Source organism: Dendrobates tinctorius, unplaced genomic scaffold (genome assembly GCF_039654945.1).
Source record: "Dendrobates tinctorius isolate UK_male_01 unplaced genomic scaffold, ASM3965494v1 ptg000292l, whole genome shotgun sequence".
NCBI lineage: Eukaryota > Metazoa > Chordata > Amphibia > Anura > Dendrobatidae > Dendrobates > Dendrobates tinctorius.
In genome coordinates, this window is record NW_027361959.1 from 1,421,237 (window position 1) to 1,438,435 (window position 17,199).

The window sequence follows — 17,199 nt, forward strand, 5'->3', positions numbered from 1 at the left end:
TCATCATAACAGAATCACCAGCCATAGCGCAGATCCTAGGGTACTCAATAACAGGAAAGAATTGTGTAAAAAAAAAAAAAAAAGGGAAAAAAAAGGTGCCAGAATTTTTTTTTTTGTGCATATTTTTTCCTCTATATCTCTGAGGCCGTAGGGGGAATTTTTCTCTCAATGGAGATGAAGCAATTGTCTGATCGTGTGGAGCAGCTCGCTGCTGAAGTGTGGGGAATTTCCGCCTATCTTGCTCATTCACATGCTGCTGAACCAAAGCTTCTCACTCCTGATGTGTTTTTTGGGGATCGGTCTAAATTCTTGAATTTCAAGAATAATTGTAAATTATTTTTTGCCTTGAAGCCTAACTCGTCGGGGAACTCCGCGCAGCAGGTTAAAATTGTCATCTCTTTGCTGCGCGGCGATCCCCAGGATTGGGCGTTTTCTTTGAAACCTGATGATCCTATTCTGAATAATGTGAACGCATTTTTTCAAGCCTTGGGGTTGTTGTATGATGAACCTAATGCTATTGATCAGGCTGAAAAGACCCTGTTGGCATTAAGCCAGGGTCGGGATTCGGCAGAGTTGTACTGTCAAAAATTCCGAAAGTGGGCGGTCCTTACTACCCGGAATGATGGTGCCTTGGCAGCCCTCTTTCCGAAAGGTTTGTCAGAAACTGTAAAAGATACTATGGTGGTATTTCCTGTTCCCTCTGGTCTTGACGATTCTGTCATTAGCCATTCAGGTGGATCGGCGTTTACGTGAACGCAAAACTACACGAGAGATGTTGCCACCTGTTGAACAAATGTCTGAACCTATGCAATGTGATAGATTTTTGTCTAAGGCGCAACGTCAGGAGTTCAGAAGGCGTAATAAGCTGTGTTTTTTTTGTGGAGATGCCTCGCATATTATTTCTGTCTGCCCTAAACGAGAGAAACGTTGTGCACACACGTTTTCTGTGGTTGGTGTTCAACCTAAGTTTCTTCTGGCAATTACTCTGATCTGCTTCCTGTCCACATTTTCCGCCAAAGCTTTTGTGGATTCAGGAGCAGCTCTGAACCTGATGGACTTGGATTTTGCTAAACGTTGTGGATTTCCTATGACACCTCTGCAGATGCCTATCCCTTTGAGGGGTATTGATGCTACTCCTTTGGCGAAAAATAAACCTCAGTTTTGGAACCAGGTGGTAATGCGGGTCGCCCCAGACCTTCAAGAAAATTGCAGATTTTTGGTGTTGCATAATTTGCATGATACCATTGTTCTGGGGTTTCCCTGGTTGCAAATCCATAATCCAGTTCTGGATTGGAAATCTTTGTCTGTGGTGAGTTGGGGTTGTCGATGTGCCCTTAGTGATGCTCCTGTTTTCTCCACCTCTTCCCAGTCAAATGATGTTCCTGACTATTTGGCTGACTTTTATGATGCATTTAGTGAGAATGAGTCTGCGTCTTTGCCCCCTCATAGGAGTTATGACTGTGCAATTGAGCTGAACCCGGGGTGTAAATTCCCCAAGGGTCGGCTTTTCAATTTATGTGTACCCGAGCATGAGGCTATGCGATGCTATATTAAGGAGGCATTGGAGAAGGGTCATATTAGACCATCCTCTTCACCCTTAGGTGCTGTTTTTTTTTTCGTGGCTAAAAAGGATGGTTCATTAAGGCCTTGCATTGACTATCGTGCCCTCAACAAAATTACTGTTAAATATCAGTATCCGTTACCCCTGATTTCTGATCTATTCTCCAGAGTTAAAGGTGCTTGCTGGTTTACCAAGCTTGACCTCAGGGGGGCATATAATCTTATTCGCATTAAGCATGGGGATGAATGGAAGACGGCGTTTAATACTCCGGAGGAACATTTTGAGTACCTGGTGATGCCTTTTGGGCTCACTAATGCCCCTTCTGTCTTCCAGTGCTTCATGAACGATATATTTCGAGACTTTGTGGATACATTTTTGATTATCTATCTGGATATTTTGATCTTCTCGAAGAATTGGGACTCTCATGTGGAACATGTTCGGACTGTGTTTGGATTTTGAGGGAGAATTCCCTGTATGTCAAGGGATCGAAATGCCTTTTTGGGGTACAGAGGATTTCATTTTTGGGATTTATTTTGTCTCCGTCAACTATTGAAATGGACCCGGCTAAGGTACAGGCCATTTATGATTGGGTGCAGCCCACTTCTTTGAAGACCCTCCAGAAGTTTTTGGGTTTTGCTAATTTTTATCGGAAATTTATAGCTAATTTTTCTGGTATTGCCAAGCCATTGACGGATTTGACTTGGAAGGGTGCTGATGTGCTGAATTGGTCTCTGGAGGCTGTTTCTTCCTTTCAGGAGCTGAAGCGAAGATTCACTTCTGCTCCGGTTTTGCGGCAACCTGATGTCTCACTCCCGTTTCAGGTGGAGGTGGACGCTTCTGAGATTGGTGCAGGAGCGGTGTTGTCCCAAAAAGATCCTGTGACATCTAAAATGAATCCTTGTGCTTTCTTTTCCCGAAAGTTCTCCCCATCCGAACGTAACTATGATGTGGGGAATCGGGAACTGTTGGCCATGAAATGGGCATTTGAGGAGTGGATACATTGGTTGGAGGGAGCCAAACACCAAGTCGTGGTCCTTACTGACCACAAGAATTTGATTTACCTGGAGTCGGCCAAGCGCTTGAATCCTAGACAGGCTAGGTGGGCCTTGTTTTTCACACGTTTTGATTTTGTGGTCTCTTTTCTTCCGGGCACTAAGAATGTCAAGGCTGACGCCCTCTCTAGGAGTTTCCTTGCTGATTCTCCTGTTGTGACTAAGCCTGCTACCATCTTAGGCGAGGGGGTAGTTCTTTCTGCCATCTCGCCCGATTTGAGACGTGCTCTGGAAGAGTTTCAGGAGGACAAACCTGAGCGTTGTCCCAGTGGAAAGTTGTATGTTCCTGACCAGTGGAGGAAGAGAGTGATGTCTGAAGTTCATTGCTCTGCATTGGCTGGTCATTCAGGTATTTTTGGTACTAGAGATCTGGTGAGTCAGTCTTTTTGGTGGCCCGCCTTGTCTCATGATGTCAGGAATTTTGTGCAGTCCTGTGGGACTTGCTCCCGGTCTAAACATTGTTCTCGCTCTAGTGGCTTGTTGATGCCTTTGCCGGTGCCCAGGAGGCCATGGACTCATATTTCAATGGATTTTATCTCTGATATGCCTGTCTCTCAGAGAATGACTGTTATTTGGGTGATTTGTGATAGATTCTCTAAGATGGTCCATCTTGTACCACTCCCTAAGTTGCCATCTTTCTCTGAGTTGGTGCCCTTGTTTTTGCAACAGGTGGTTCGCTTGCACGGGATTACTGAGAACATTGTAACTGACAGAGGAGTTCAGTTTGTGTCTAGATTTTGGAGGACTTTCTGTTCCAAGCTGGGAATTCAGTTGTCCTTCTCCTTTGCGTTTCACCCTCAGACCAATGGGCAGACGGAGAGAACAAACCAGACTTTGGAGTCATATTTGAGATCTTTTATTTCTGCCGATCAGGATGATTGGGTTTCATTTTTGCCCTTGGCCGAATTTGCTTTAACTAATAGAGCTAGTTCTGCCACTTTGATGTCACCTTTTTTTTGTAACTTTGGTTTTCACCCTCGATTTTCTTCAGGGCAGGTGGAGCCTTCTGCCTGCCCAGGTGTTGACACTGTGGTGGAGAGAATGCACCAGATCTGGGACCAAGTAGTGGATAAGTTGTCTCTCTCCCAGGAAAAGGCCCAGCGGTTTTCCAACCGGCGTAGGACCGTTGGTCCCCAGTTTAAGGTGGGTGATATGGTTTGGTTGTCATAAAAAAATATCGCTATGAAGGTGGCTTCTCCTAAGTTTAAGCCTAGATTTATTGGACCTTACAAGATTTTGGAGATTACTAATCCGGTCTCTTTTCGGTTGGCTCTTCCTGTCACATTTAAAATTCATAATGTGTTTCATAAGTCCTTGTTGAAGAGGTTTGTTGAACCAGTAGTTCCTGTGGTGGCACCTCCTGACCCTATATTGGTTGAAGGTAACATGGAATATGAGGTAGAGAAGATACTGGATTCCCGTCTGGCTAGACGGAGACTCCAGTATTTGGTTAAGTGGAAGGGTTATGGTCAGGAGGATAATTCCTGGGTCTCTGTCTCTGATATTCATGCCGAAAGATTGGTGCGTGCCTTTCATCGGGCTCACCCGGATCGCCCTGGTGGCATGGATGAGGGTTCGGTGACCCCTCCTCAAGGGGGAGGTACTGTTGTGAGTTCATTTTTCCCTTCACCATTGAGGTCTGATGAACTCCCTCCTCTGGTGAAGGAAGGTAGTGAGACTGATTACCAAACACCTGGGCAGCTAGATGATAACTGGGTGGCTGGAATTGAGGACTGGATATAAGGCTGCTGACGCCCTTCTTCCTGGCTGGTGATTTTCCTGCTGGATTCTTGGAGACCAGTCTGATTCCTGCATCTCAAAGCTAAGTTTTTCTGCTCTGCTTTGTAATCTTCAGTTTTGTTTTTGTTTTGCCTTGTTTTTTGGGAGTTCTGCCATCCCCGGCTGGGGGTGAGCTGAATTCCATTTTTGTCTCTGATCTGTTGATCTTTTGCTCTGTCTTCAGAATATACCTGAGTGCTGATATAGTCTTTTGAAGCCTAGCGACTTCAGGGCCTGTTTTTCCTATCAGTCGGTTGGCTCATTTTGATAGGGTTTTTGCGGATGGCAGACAGCAGCTTTCCTATCCTGTCCTATGTAATTAGCTTGGGCACCATCATTTGCTCAACCTATCTTTCTATCTGTGTTAGTGTTTTCATCTTGCTTCACCGTCATTATATGTTGGGGGCTGCCTATTGCTATGGGGTCTGCTCTGGGGCAGTTTAGCTTTTCCTCTTTCTGTCTTTAGGCTATATAGTTCTCCGGCTTTGATCGAGGGGTCTAGGGCACCGTAGGAACCCCCCACGGCTACTGCTAGTTGTTGTGGATAGGTCCAGGGGTCTGCAATCCGATAGCTGCCAACCTCTCTGGTTTTCCTGGACTTAGCTGGTATTTTGTTTTTTCCTCCTTCGGTGACTCATCATAACAGCTGGCACCAGGTTTTCGTGTGCTCTGGGCCAAAGAGTGTCAGTGCGCCCTTTTAACACATACCACAATTCATAATGCTCCGATACGGCACAGAAACATAGGCATAGTACAATGAAAAATACTTCACTGCTTACATGACATGACTGATATCTATTTTAAATTCTACAATAACTCAAAAACCGGACAGTATATTACTCCATACAGTATTATGGCCACCACCTAGTGCGCCATACAGAATAATGAGCCCCATGTATTTCTCCATACAGAATAATTGGTCCCATATAATGTTCTATACAGTATATGATGCGCTCCACATAATGCTACAGTATATGATGGTCCCCATGGATCATGCTCCACTGTCTTATGGGCCCAAATAATGCTCCATAGAGTCCATAAATAATGGGCCCCATTTCTAATGATCCGGTGTATAATGGACCCGTAAATGCTGCTCCAGTGTCTGATGTCCCAATTTGGAATGCTCTAGTATATGTTGGTCCCCATGGACGATGCTCCACTGTGTTATGGGCCCAAATTATGCTCCATATATAATGGGCCCCATTTCTAATCATCCAGTGTATAATGGGCACCGTAAATGCTGCTCCAGTGTCTGATGTCCCCCATTTGGAATGCTCCAGTATATGATGGGCCAAATGGATGATGCTCCAGTGTACGATGGGCCCCATATAGAGTTTCAGAAGCGTACAGCTCTATACAGTCTAGGGATAATTGCAAATCTCCATATATATTTCATAAGTCAGACACAGATGGTCACAGGCTTAGTATGGATTAGACAATAATATAAAAATTTGCAAAAGGGTACAGTATCACTAGATACAAGGTATATATGGTATAGTTTAAACATACTGAATCTCCGTATACATTTCAGGAGGCAAACACAGACGCTCTCAGGCCCAGTATGGATCCGACAACAATATCGAAAGTTGAGAAAGGGTACTATGGCACCCCTGAGGGTACGGTTGCCACAGAGGTACTGCACCTCATCCAAAGGTGTGGTATCCCACCCTCAGGTAAGGAGGGATCACCACTTAGGACTCCTAAACCTGCAGTCAACACGCACACTAGTTAGTCAGTGCTTTTTGGGTGTACCCGGCGGGAGGATGACCTCATCCCAGACTGACTAGGAAAGGGTGTTGGGGGTTAGTGTGGAAGGTAGGTACAGTGGGAGGAGATTAGAAAGTGGAGTGTTTGTGGGCATACAATCAGAGAGAGCAAGCTGTCAGTTGATGGGTGGAGCTAGTCTGAGGTAAATGGATCTATCTAGAGAGTTGTCAGTCGGTGACAGGACAGAGTAAGAGCAGGATTGCTGTAAGAGGGCTGAGGGTCAGAGAAGAGAGAAAAATCTTGTCCAAGCTCATAGACTGGAACGAAGGGGTCCTTGAGGCACGGGAAGTGCAATAAGCCACCTGTGAAGCCCGTTTCTGGAGAAGCAAGGACCAGGCCTCATTGGGGAAGGTGGCTCCTGAAGGTAGTGGAGAAATACAGGGCTCAGCTAGAAAGATGGAGGCTGAGGTAACTTTAAGTGCCTCAGTCGCAGCCGCATTCAATACTCAAAAAGGCAGCAGTTGGAATAAAGGACCCCGGAGCCTGACCCACGTCGACCGGTGTGATCCGTGGCTGCCGGCTTGGGACACTGTTTGCGAAGGCCCACAGCAGGAAGGAAGGGAGAGATCAGCGCAGAGACACGGCCTAGAAAGGATACACAAGGAGGAGTCTTGAACAGGTGTTCCTGATCTACCTTGGAATTTGCCGGACCCCTCCCTTGGATGACACAGTACCAATTGGGTCATCTTGTACACAAAACTTGAGAGGAAAAACTCAGAAACTGCACCCAACTGTGTCCTTGATGGCTTTTACAACTCGCCTGCTACAAACGCTACACTCACCATCACCGTCAATGACTCACAAACACCATCTCAACTGCCCTGGGATACAGCTCTGCCCGTGGAGAGCTTCATCATCTTGGCTGCTTTAACACTGGCCCAGAGGATCTGCATTGCAGCATCGGCTACCCTAGCCGAGTACCACGGGTGGCATCACGATCCCCCTTTTCCAAATTAATTATCATACCATCTTCCCCTTCATCTGAACTGTCATGTTCTTTATTGGACACCCAAGGCCACGGACCAGGTCCCAATCACCACCGTGACATACTTCCCCCTTAAAAGAGCCTGAAAGGCCCGGTACTGGGTAACCCCCGGCCCTGCGTGGTGTTTCATTTTAACACCAGATAACAGGGATATATTATATAGTTACAACATTATAAATCTACGTATATATTTGAGGAGGCAGACACAGACGCTGTCATGGCCAGTATGGATTCGACAACAATCTAAAAAGTAGAAAAAGGGTACAGTGTCACCAGATCCAAGGTATATATAGTATAGTTTCAACATTCAAAATCTCCGTATTAATTTCAGGAGGCAGACACAGATGCTCTGATGCCCAGTATGGATTACACAACAATATAAAAAGCAGTAAAAGGGAAATGGATCCCAAGCGTACTGTTGTATACATGTTGGGGTCATTTGGCGATCTACATATATATTTCAAGAGTAAAACACAGCCTCTCACAGGATCAGTATGGTTTACACAAGAATATAAAAACTTGAAAAAGGGTGATGTTTTACTATCGTTCAGCTACATACAGTGTTGGTGTCATTTTTCTGTCAGAGTAAGACACAAACTCTCACAGGCTCAATATGGATTACACCCGAATATAAAAATGAGAAAAAGGGAAATGTATTCGAAACGTACATCAGTATACAGTGTTGGAGTACTTTGAAATCTTCGTTTATATTTCAGTGTCAGTCTGCCAGTCCAGACTCTCCGCTAGAGGAAGGTAGATGGATAAAAGTACAGACGTAAAGTCAAGTGATTTTAGATGTTTTGGAATTAGTAATCACGGGAAAACCTCCTGGGAGTATTCGCAGAGGTGATGCAGACCCTCAATAACTAACTGTGGATACAGCTAAAACGCAAATTAGTGAAGAAAGTGTTGCTGTATCGCAGTAGCGTCGATCCCATCACAGTAACTCGTCTCCATCAAATTGTGATCACAGGGAGAGCTGTAGACATGGTCCTCACTGCCTACCATGATCTGTCTGGTCACTTTGGAGTGCAAAACACACAAGCCACAGGCTGTAGTGTATTCTATTGGATTGCCATGAGAGGAGACATTGAAAAATGGTGGCAGGAATGTCACACGTCTGTGACTACGAAAAATGCGAAAGGTGATCATAAAGCACCACTGCATCCGATTGGGAGTTGACATCCATTACAAATGGTAGCCATTTTTAATCTGAAGGTAGAGGCCAGCAGCACAGAACACAGCTTCATCTTAGCAATCATCGATCAGTACACCAAATTTATAGTGGCCATCCCTGTGACGAATTTAACCGGCCAGACTACACAGTGGTGGAGCATGGAGAGGTAAGTATTGCAAGTGCTGTGTCCCTGAGCAAGCAGGGGGGACCCATTCATGGGTGCCGGTACTGGCACAGGCCCCTTATAGTACGCCAGTGTGTCTAACAGCAAGTGGGCCCCCCACCATCAGAGACACTTTATTGTACTATGAGATGCCCTGTGCCAGTCCCGTCGCCCAATGGGTGGGGCCACACACCTGTTCAGGGCAACAGCACTTGCCCGGGTGTGGCAGGTGTTGACCCTGGGCCTGGGGTGGGGGGGCAGCCCATTTCGGGTGGTTTAAAAAATGGCATATGTTGATGTGTAGACTGGACTTTCAGCTGCTGCAAATGGAGGAATTGGAGAAGTCAGAGGAGAGGAGGACAAAAGCGAGCCTTTTTTCTGGCAACCTATGTGTTATTAGGGGAGGGTGGAACAAAATCTTTTGAAACCCATGCATAGTTCATTTTAATGAAGGTTAGAACATCAACATTTTGGGTCGACAGACGGGTCCTTTTTTCTGTCAGGATTGATCCAGCAGCACTGAAGACTTTTTCAGATAGCACACTACCAGCAGGGCAAGCGAGCTCCTGTAAGGCATATTGTGCCAATTCAGGCCATGTGTCCAGTTTTAAGGCCCAATAATCAAAGGGGAATGACCTGTGAGGGAGAACTTCGATATGGGAGGAGAAGTAGTTTGTAACCATAGTTGACAACTGCTGTCTCCTGTCACTTGCAATCGATTCTGTATTAGCTGTCGTGTGATCGGGACTTGAGAAATCAGACCACAACATGGTCAGGAAACCCCTGTCTCCAATGCCAGTTTGGCTGTGTGCACCACGAACACCTCTTCCATTTTGCCCACTATGGCTCGTGGAAGAACCAGCTCCGCTGCTGTGTTCTTGGAATGACTCAAACAACCTGTTTGCCAGAGTTGCTTGTTTGTTAGCCAATATTAGCTCTAGGTTCTCCTGTGGCATGATGTTGTGTAATTTGCCTTTATAGCATGGATCGAGGATGCTGGCCAACCAGTAGTCGTCGTCCCTCATCATTTTGGCAATGTGCTGGTCCCTTTTTAGGATCCGCAAGGCATAATCACACATGTGGGCCAATGTGCCAGGTGTCAATGCTGCACTGTCAGTGGTGGGTGGAGGAGCACTTTCCGGCAAATCCACATCCCTCCAGTCACGCACCAACCCTGTACCTGACCTTGGCACGCCCACATGTTCTCTTACCCCCTGAGAAGCATCCTCCTCCCCAAAATAATCATCCCCCTCATCCTCCTCCTCATCTTCCTCGTCTTCATCCACCTCATCCACGCCAGTTTCCTGACCAGACAATGGCTGACTGTCATCAAGGCTTCCCTCCTCCTCCTGTTGCTCCTCAGCTGCAGACGCCTGATCCTTGATGTGCGTCAAAGTTTGCATGAGCAGACGCATAAGTGGTATGCACATTCTTATGATGGCGTCGTCTGCGCTTACCAGCCGTGTGCATTCCTCAAAACACTGAAGGACTTTACAGAGGTCTTTCAGCTTTGACCACTGCACACCCGACAATTCCATGTCTGCCCTCAAACTGCCTGCCCGTGTATCCTCCCACAAATGCATTACAGCCTGCCTCTGCTCGCACAGCCTCTCAACCATGTGCATGGTGGAGTTAATAATAATAATAATAATAATCTTTATTTACATAGCGCCAACATATTCCGCAGCGCTTTACAGTTGAACAGTTTCAAACACAACAGTCATAAGTAACAACGTTAACAATACAATAATTAAAGCGAAATAAGACGACCCTGCTCGTGGGAGCTTACAATCTGCAATGAGGTGGGGGAGATACAAAGCACAGGTTTGTATTTACAATGATGTATTTACAATGATGGTCCAGCCATCTTCAGGGGGTGGGGGTTAGATGGAGATAGTGAATGGGCTACACACACACACAAACATAACATGACTTTGATTACTGAATGTGATAGGCCGCTCTGAACAAATGTGTTTTGAGCGAGCGCTTAAAACTATGCAAATTGTGGATGGTCCTAATATCTTGGGGTAGAGCATTCCAGAGAATTGGCGCATCTTGTAGCAACATCTATGATTAGGCGGTGCTTTGGGAGGTTGAGTGATCGCTGCAGCTTCTGCATATGACTGGAGTGGATGTTTGAGCGATGGATGTGCGAGCACAGTCTTCGCACCTTATGGAGCAGGGCTGGTAACTCTGGATAATTATTTAGGAAGCACTGCACCACCAGGTTCAAGGTGTGAGCCAGGCAAGGTATATGTGTAAGTTTTGAAAGGGCTATGGCTGCCACAAAATTCCGCCCGTTATCACTGACTACATTGCCTGGCTCAAGATGTAGACTGCCCAGCCATGACTCAGTTTGTCGATGCAAGTAGTCAGCCAGTACCTCTGCGGTATGTCTTCTGTCGCCCAAAGACATCATTTTTAAAACAGCCTGCTGCCGCTTACCACTAGCTGTTCGATATTGGGACACCTCGTGTGCAACACTGACAGATGTGGAAGGAGTGCTCGTGTGACTGCGCTCTGTCGACAAGCTTTCGCTTCTGGAGGAGGAGGAGGAGGGTCGAACGCCTACAGCCAACTGTTTCCTATACCGTGGGCTAGGCAGCACTGTTCCACCACCGCTGTCCCCTGTGGAGGCTGCATCCACCACATTAACCCAGTGTGCAGTGATGGACACGTAACGGCCCTGGCCATGCCTACTGGTCCATGCATCTGTTGTGAGGTGCACCTTTCCACTGACTGATTGTTTTAGTGCATGGACAATGAGGTCTTTCACCTGCCAGTGGAGGGCAGGGATGGCTTTTCGAGAAAAGAAGTGCTGACTGGGTAGGTCATAGCGTGGGACAGTGTAGGCCATGAGCTCTCGGAAAGCTTTGCTTTCTACCAAACAGAAGGGCATCATCTCTAATGAGATCAGTATGGCAATGTAGGTGTTCAAAGCCAGTGTACGTGGATGAGAGGATGAGTACTTTCTTGTCCTACTCAGAGTGTCTGGTAGGGTGAGCTGGACTTGAGAGCTGCATATGGGGGAACTAGGATTGGACATGACGGACTGAGATGGGGTTGGTGAAGGTGAGGGTGTTGATGGCCTAGATTCAGTGTTTCCTCGCAAAAATATTGTGATTGCCTGACTGGTTTGGCCTAGCGATGACACCTCAACATTTCTTGATGGTCGTGTGCTTAGTGGTGGCCTTACAGTGGGGGAAGCGATGGAGCGTTGCCGGCTAACTTCAGTCGCAGCAGGTGCACATGTGTTACCTGAGCTTTTGTAGTCCGTCCACGCTTGCAAGTGCATGTTGGTTAAATGTCTAAGCATGCAACTGGTATTCAAATTTCTTAGATTTTTCCCTCTGCTAAAGGTCCTTCTGCACTTCTTACAGATAACCTTTGCGTCATCAGTAGGATTTTGTTCAAAAAATTGCCACACTGCACTCTTCCTACTATGGAACAAATTTTCAGGGCTTGCACGCTGTGCTAATTTTACTGTCTGGCCAAGCTGTCCTGCAACTCTTTTAGTTTTCTTGCCAAGTTTTTTGATAGCCACGGGCCTGCCGGATAACCGCTGCTGCGATGACGATGCCTGCTGCGGATCCTTCTCCTGTTCTGACCTATTGTCACCAGCACCCTCTTCCTCCATTGGATGCCAATCCGGGTCAACAACTGAGTCATCCATGACCTTGTCTTCAATGTCACCTGCACCTTCCTCTGTACCATCCTCTAGCAGTGGCTGTGCATCAGTGCACTCCATGTCAGATTCATCTTGGACTGGGGAGTTCAGGATTTGACTTGATAACCCAGGAATGGTATGCAAAAAGAGCTCCAGGGAGTAATCAGAAGTGTGTGCTGCAGCATCCTTCACTTTTGGTGTGGGTGAAGGACACAATGAAAGGTGTTGTTCCTGACCAGAGGCCTGCACTGACGACTCTGTGCTTGCAGTTTTTGTAACTTCAGAAGAGGAGACAATAGAGCTGGAGGCTGTTTCGGCAATGTAAGCCAAAATCTGTTCCTGATGCTCCAGCTTTAAAAGCGGTTTACCTACTCCCAGAAAATGGAACCTTAAAGGCCTTCTTGTGCCAGACAACAACGCAGGCTCAACACCTCCTGCCTTAGCTGCTATTGTGCTTTTGGCAATACCAGCAGATGCACCACCACCACCATCAGTACCAGCTGCGCCCCTCCGCCCACATCCACGGCCTCTTCCACCAGACTTCCTCATGTTTGGTAAAATGTACCAAAAATACCAGCAGCGCAATGGTACTGTATGAGGAGCGTACAGCTGTGTAAGGTGTATGTAAAAAGTGAAATCTCCGTATATATTTTGGGAGTCACAGACGCTCACCCAGTATGTATTTGACCTTAATCCAACAAGCAGATATACAGTACTGTATCAGAAGTGTACAGCTGTATATGTTGTTGGTGAAAATGTCAATCTCCGTATATGTCTTTGCGGAGTGTCACACACACGCTGACTCTGTGGAGATGTGACCTTTAATTACTAAGAACACCAGATATCCGATACTGTTTGAGGAACTGATAGCAGTCAATATGGTGTATGGAGAAATGGAAATGTCCGTATATGTATTTACGGAGTGTCACACACACGCTGACTCTGTGGAGATGTGACCATAATAACTAAGAACACCAGATATCCGATACTGTTTGAGAATCGGACAGCAGTCAATACGGTGTATGGAGAAATGGAAATGTCCGTATATGTATTTATGGAGTGTCACACACACACGCTGACTCTGTGGAGATGTGACCGTAATAAAAACACCAGATATCCAATACTGTTTGAGAATCGGACACCTCTATAGGTGTATGTATGGAAAAATGTTAATCTTCGTGTATTTTTTTATGGAGTCACACACATATAGCATGCATTTTTCCGTGATACCAGCCGGTACACGGTAGTGTGTGAGGAGCGTACACCTCTATACGGTGTGTGAAAAAATTTATGCTCAGTATCTAGAGTTGAGCGACTTTTGGTTTTTTAGGGTCGCGTTTCGTTTCGTGAAACCCGACTTTTCCAAAAGTCGGGTCGAGCAAGATCGTCCGATTATAGGGAAAAGTCGGGGTCGTCCCGAAACACAAAACCCAATGTAAGTCAATGGGGAATAAAAGTCGGCAGTGAGAGGAGGACAGGAAACACACCTACAGTGCCCATTTGAATGCCAAAAGCATCAATTCTTCTTACTTAAGCTTGTCAACCTTAATTAACTTCATAATACAAGTTACGCACTGAAAAATGGGGGTTATTTGGCTAAATTTGTGGGGGGGGAGGGTTGGCTGCAGGTTTTCATGTGCCCTGGGCGAAAGAGCGCCCCTTTAACACATACCACAACTCATCATGCTCCGATACGGCAGAGAAATAGCGGTATAGTACAATGAAAAATACCTCACTTTTTACATCTCATGACGAGGCCCATCTATTTCTCCATACAAAATCATTGGTCCCATATAATGTTTGAAACAGTATATGATGAGCTCCACATAATGCTACAGTATATGTTGGTCCCCATGGATGAAGCTCCACTGTCTTATGGGCCCAAATAATGCTCCAAACATAATGGGCCCCATTTCTAATGCTCTAGTGTATAATGGGCCCTGTAAATGCTGCTCCAGTGTCTGATGTCCACCTTTGGAATGTTCCAGTGTATGGTGGGCCCCATCTATCATTCTCCAGAGTATAGTGCTCCCCAAAAATTGCTGTCCCAACATAGAAAACAATCAAATAAGTCTCCTCGCTAGGGAATCCCTGTACTTGTCTGGACAGGTGCTGTAGCTTGCTTAACAGCTCGCCAGCCGTTCTCACGCCCAGTATGGATTGCACGTGATTGCACAAAGGTTAGAAAGGGTACCGTATCCCTGGATAACATGTATGGATAGCGTACACATTCAAAATATATGTCTATACAGCATGAGGCAGGCTCAGACGGTGTTAGGCCCAGTATGGATTGCACGTCATTGCACAAAGGTAAGAAGGGGTACCGTATCCCCGGATAACATGTATGGATAGCGTACACATTCAAAATATATGTCTATACAGCATGAGGCAGGCTCAGACGGTGTTAGGCCCAGTATGGATTGCACGTCATTGCACAAAGGTTAGAAGGGGTACCGTATCCCCGGATAACATGTATGGATAGCGTACACATTCAAAATATATGTCTATACAGCATGAGGCAGGCTCAGACGGTGTTAGGCCCAGTATGGATTGCACGTCATTGCACAAAGGTTAGAAGGGGTACCGTATCCCCGGATAACATGTATGGATAGCGTACACATTCAAAATATATGTCTATACAGCATGAGGCAGGCTCAGACGGTGTTAGGCCCAGTATGGATTGCACGTCATTGCACAAAGGTTAGAAAGGGTACCGTATCCCCGGATAACATGTATGGATAGCGTACACATTCAAAATATATGTCTATACAGCATGAGGCAGGCTCAGACGGTGTTAGGCCCAGTATGGATTGCACGTCATTGCACAAAGGTTAGAAAGGGTACCGTATCCCCGGATAACATGTATGGATAGCGTACACATTCAAAATATATGTCTATACAGCATGAGGCAGGCTCAGACGGTGTTAGGCCCAGTATGGATTGCACGTCATTGCACAAAGGTTAGAAGGGGTACCGTATCCCCGGATAACATGTATGGATAGCGTACACATTCAAAATATATGTCTATACAGCATGAGGCAGGCTCAGACGGTGTTAGGACCAGTATGGATTGCACGTCATTGCACAAAGGTTAGAAGGGGTACCGTATCCCCGGATAACATGTATGGATAGCGTACACATTCAAAATATATGTCTATACAGCATGAGGCAGGTTCAGATGGTGTTAGGCCCAGTATGGATTGCACGTCATTGCACAAAGGTTAGAAGGGGTACCGTATCCCCGGATAACATGTATGGATAGCGTACACATTCAAAATATATGTCTATACAGCATGAGGCAGGCTCAGACGGTGTTAGGCCCAGTATGGATTGCACGTCATTGCACAAAGGTTAGAAGGGGTACCGTATCCCCGGATAACATGTATGGATAGCGTACCCATTCAAAATATATGTCTATACAGCATGAGGCAGGCTCAGACGGTGTTAGGCCCAGTATGGATTGCACGTCATTGCACAAAGGTTAGAAAGGGTACCGTATCCCCGGATAACATGTATGGATAGCGTACACATTCAAAATATATGTCTATACAGCATGAGGCAGGCTCAGACGGTGTTAGGCCCAGTATGGATTGCACGTCATTGCACAAAGGTTAGAAAGGGTACCGTATCCCCGGATAACATGTATGGATAGCGTACACATTCAAAATATATGTCTATACAGCATGAGGCAGGCTCAGACGGTGTTAGGCCCAGTATGGATTGCACGTCATTGCACAAAGGTTAGAAGGGGTACCGTATCCCCGGATAACATGTATGGATAGCGTACACATTCAAAATATATGTCTATACAGCATGAGGCAGGCTCAGACGGTGTTAGGCCCAGTATGGATTGCACGTCATTGCACAAAGGTTAGAAGGGGTACCGTATCCCCGGATAACATGTATGGATAGCGTACACATTCAAAATATATGTCTATACAGCATGAGGCAGGCTCAGACGGTGTTAGGCCCAGTATGGATTGCACGTCATTGCACAAAGGTTAGAAAGGGTACCGTATCCCCGGATAACATGTATGGATAACGTACACATTCAAAATATATGTCTATACAGCATGAGGCAGGCTCAGACGGTGTTAGGCCCAGTATGGATTGCACGTCATTGCACAAAGGTTAGAAAGGGTACCGTATCCCCGGATAACATGTATGGATAGCGTACACATTTAAAATATATGTCTATACAGCATGAGGCAGGCTCAGACGGTGTTAGGCCCAGTATGGATTGCATGTCATTGCACAAAGGTTAGAAGGGGTACCGTATCCCCGGATAACATCTATGGATAGCGTACACATTCAAAATATATGTCTATACAGCATGAGGCAGGCTCAGACGGTGTTAGGCCCAGTATGGATTGCACGTCATTGCACAAAGGTTAGAAAGGGTACCGTATCCCCGGATAACATGTATGGATAGCGTACACATTCAAAATATATGTCTATACAGCATGAGGCAGGCTCAGACGGTGTTAGGCCCAGTATGGATTGCACGTCATTGCACAAAGGTTAGAAGGGGTACCGTATCCCCGGATAACATGTATGGATAGCGTACACATTCAAAATATATGTCTATACAGCATGAGGCAGGCTCAGACGGTGTTAGGCCCAGTATGGATTGCACGTCATTGCACAAAGGTTAGAAGGGGTACCGTATCCCCGGATAACATGTATGGATAGCGTACACATTCAAAATATATGTCTATACAGCATGAGGCAGGCTCAGACGGTGTTAGGCCCAGTATGGATTGCACGTCATTGCACAAAGGTTAGAAAGGGTACCGTATCCCCGGATAACATGTATGGATAGCGTACACATTCAAAATATATGTCTATACAGCATGAGGCAGGCTCAGACGGTGTTAGGCCCAGTATGGATTGCACGTCATTGCACAAAGGTTAGAAAGGGTACCGTATCCCCGGATAACATGTATGGATAGCGTACACATTCAAAATATATGTCTATACAGCATGAGGCAGGCTCAGACGGTGTTAGGCCCAGTATGGATTGCACGTCATTGCACAAAGGTTAGAAA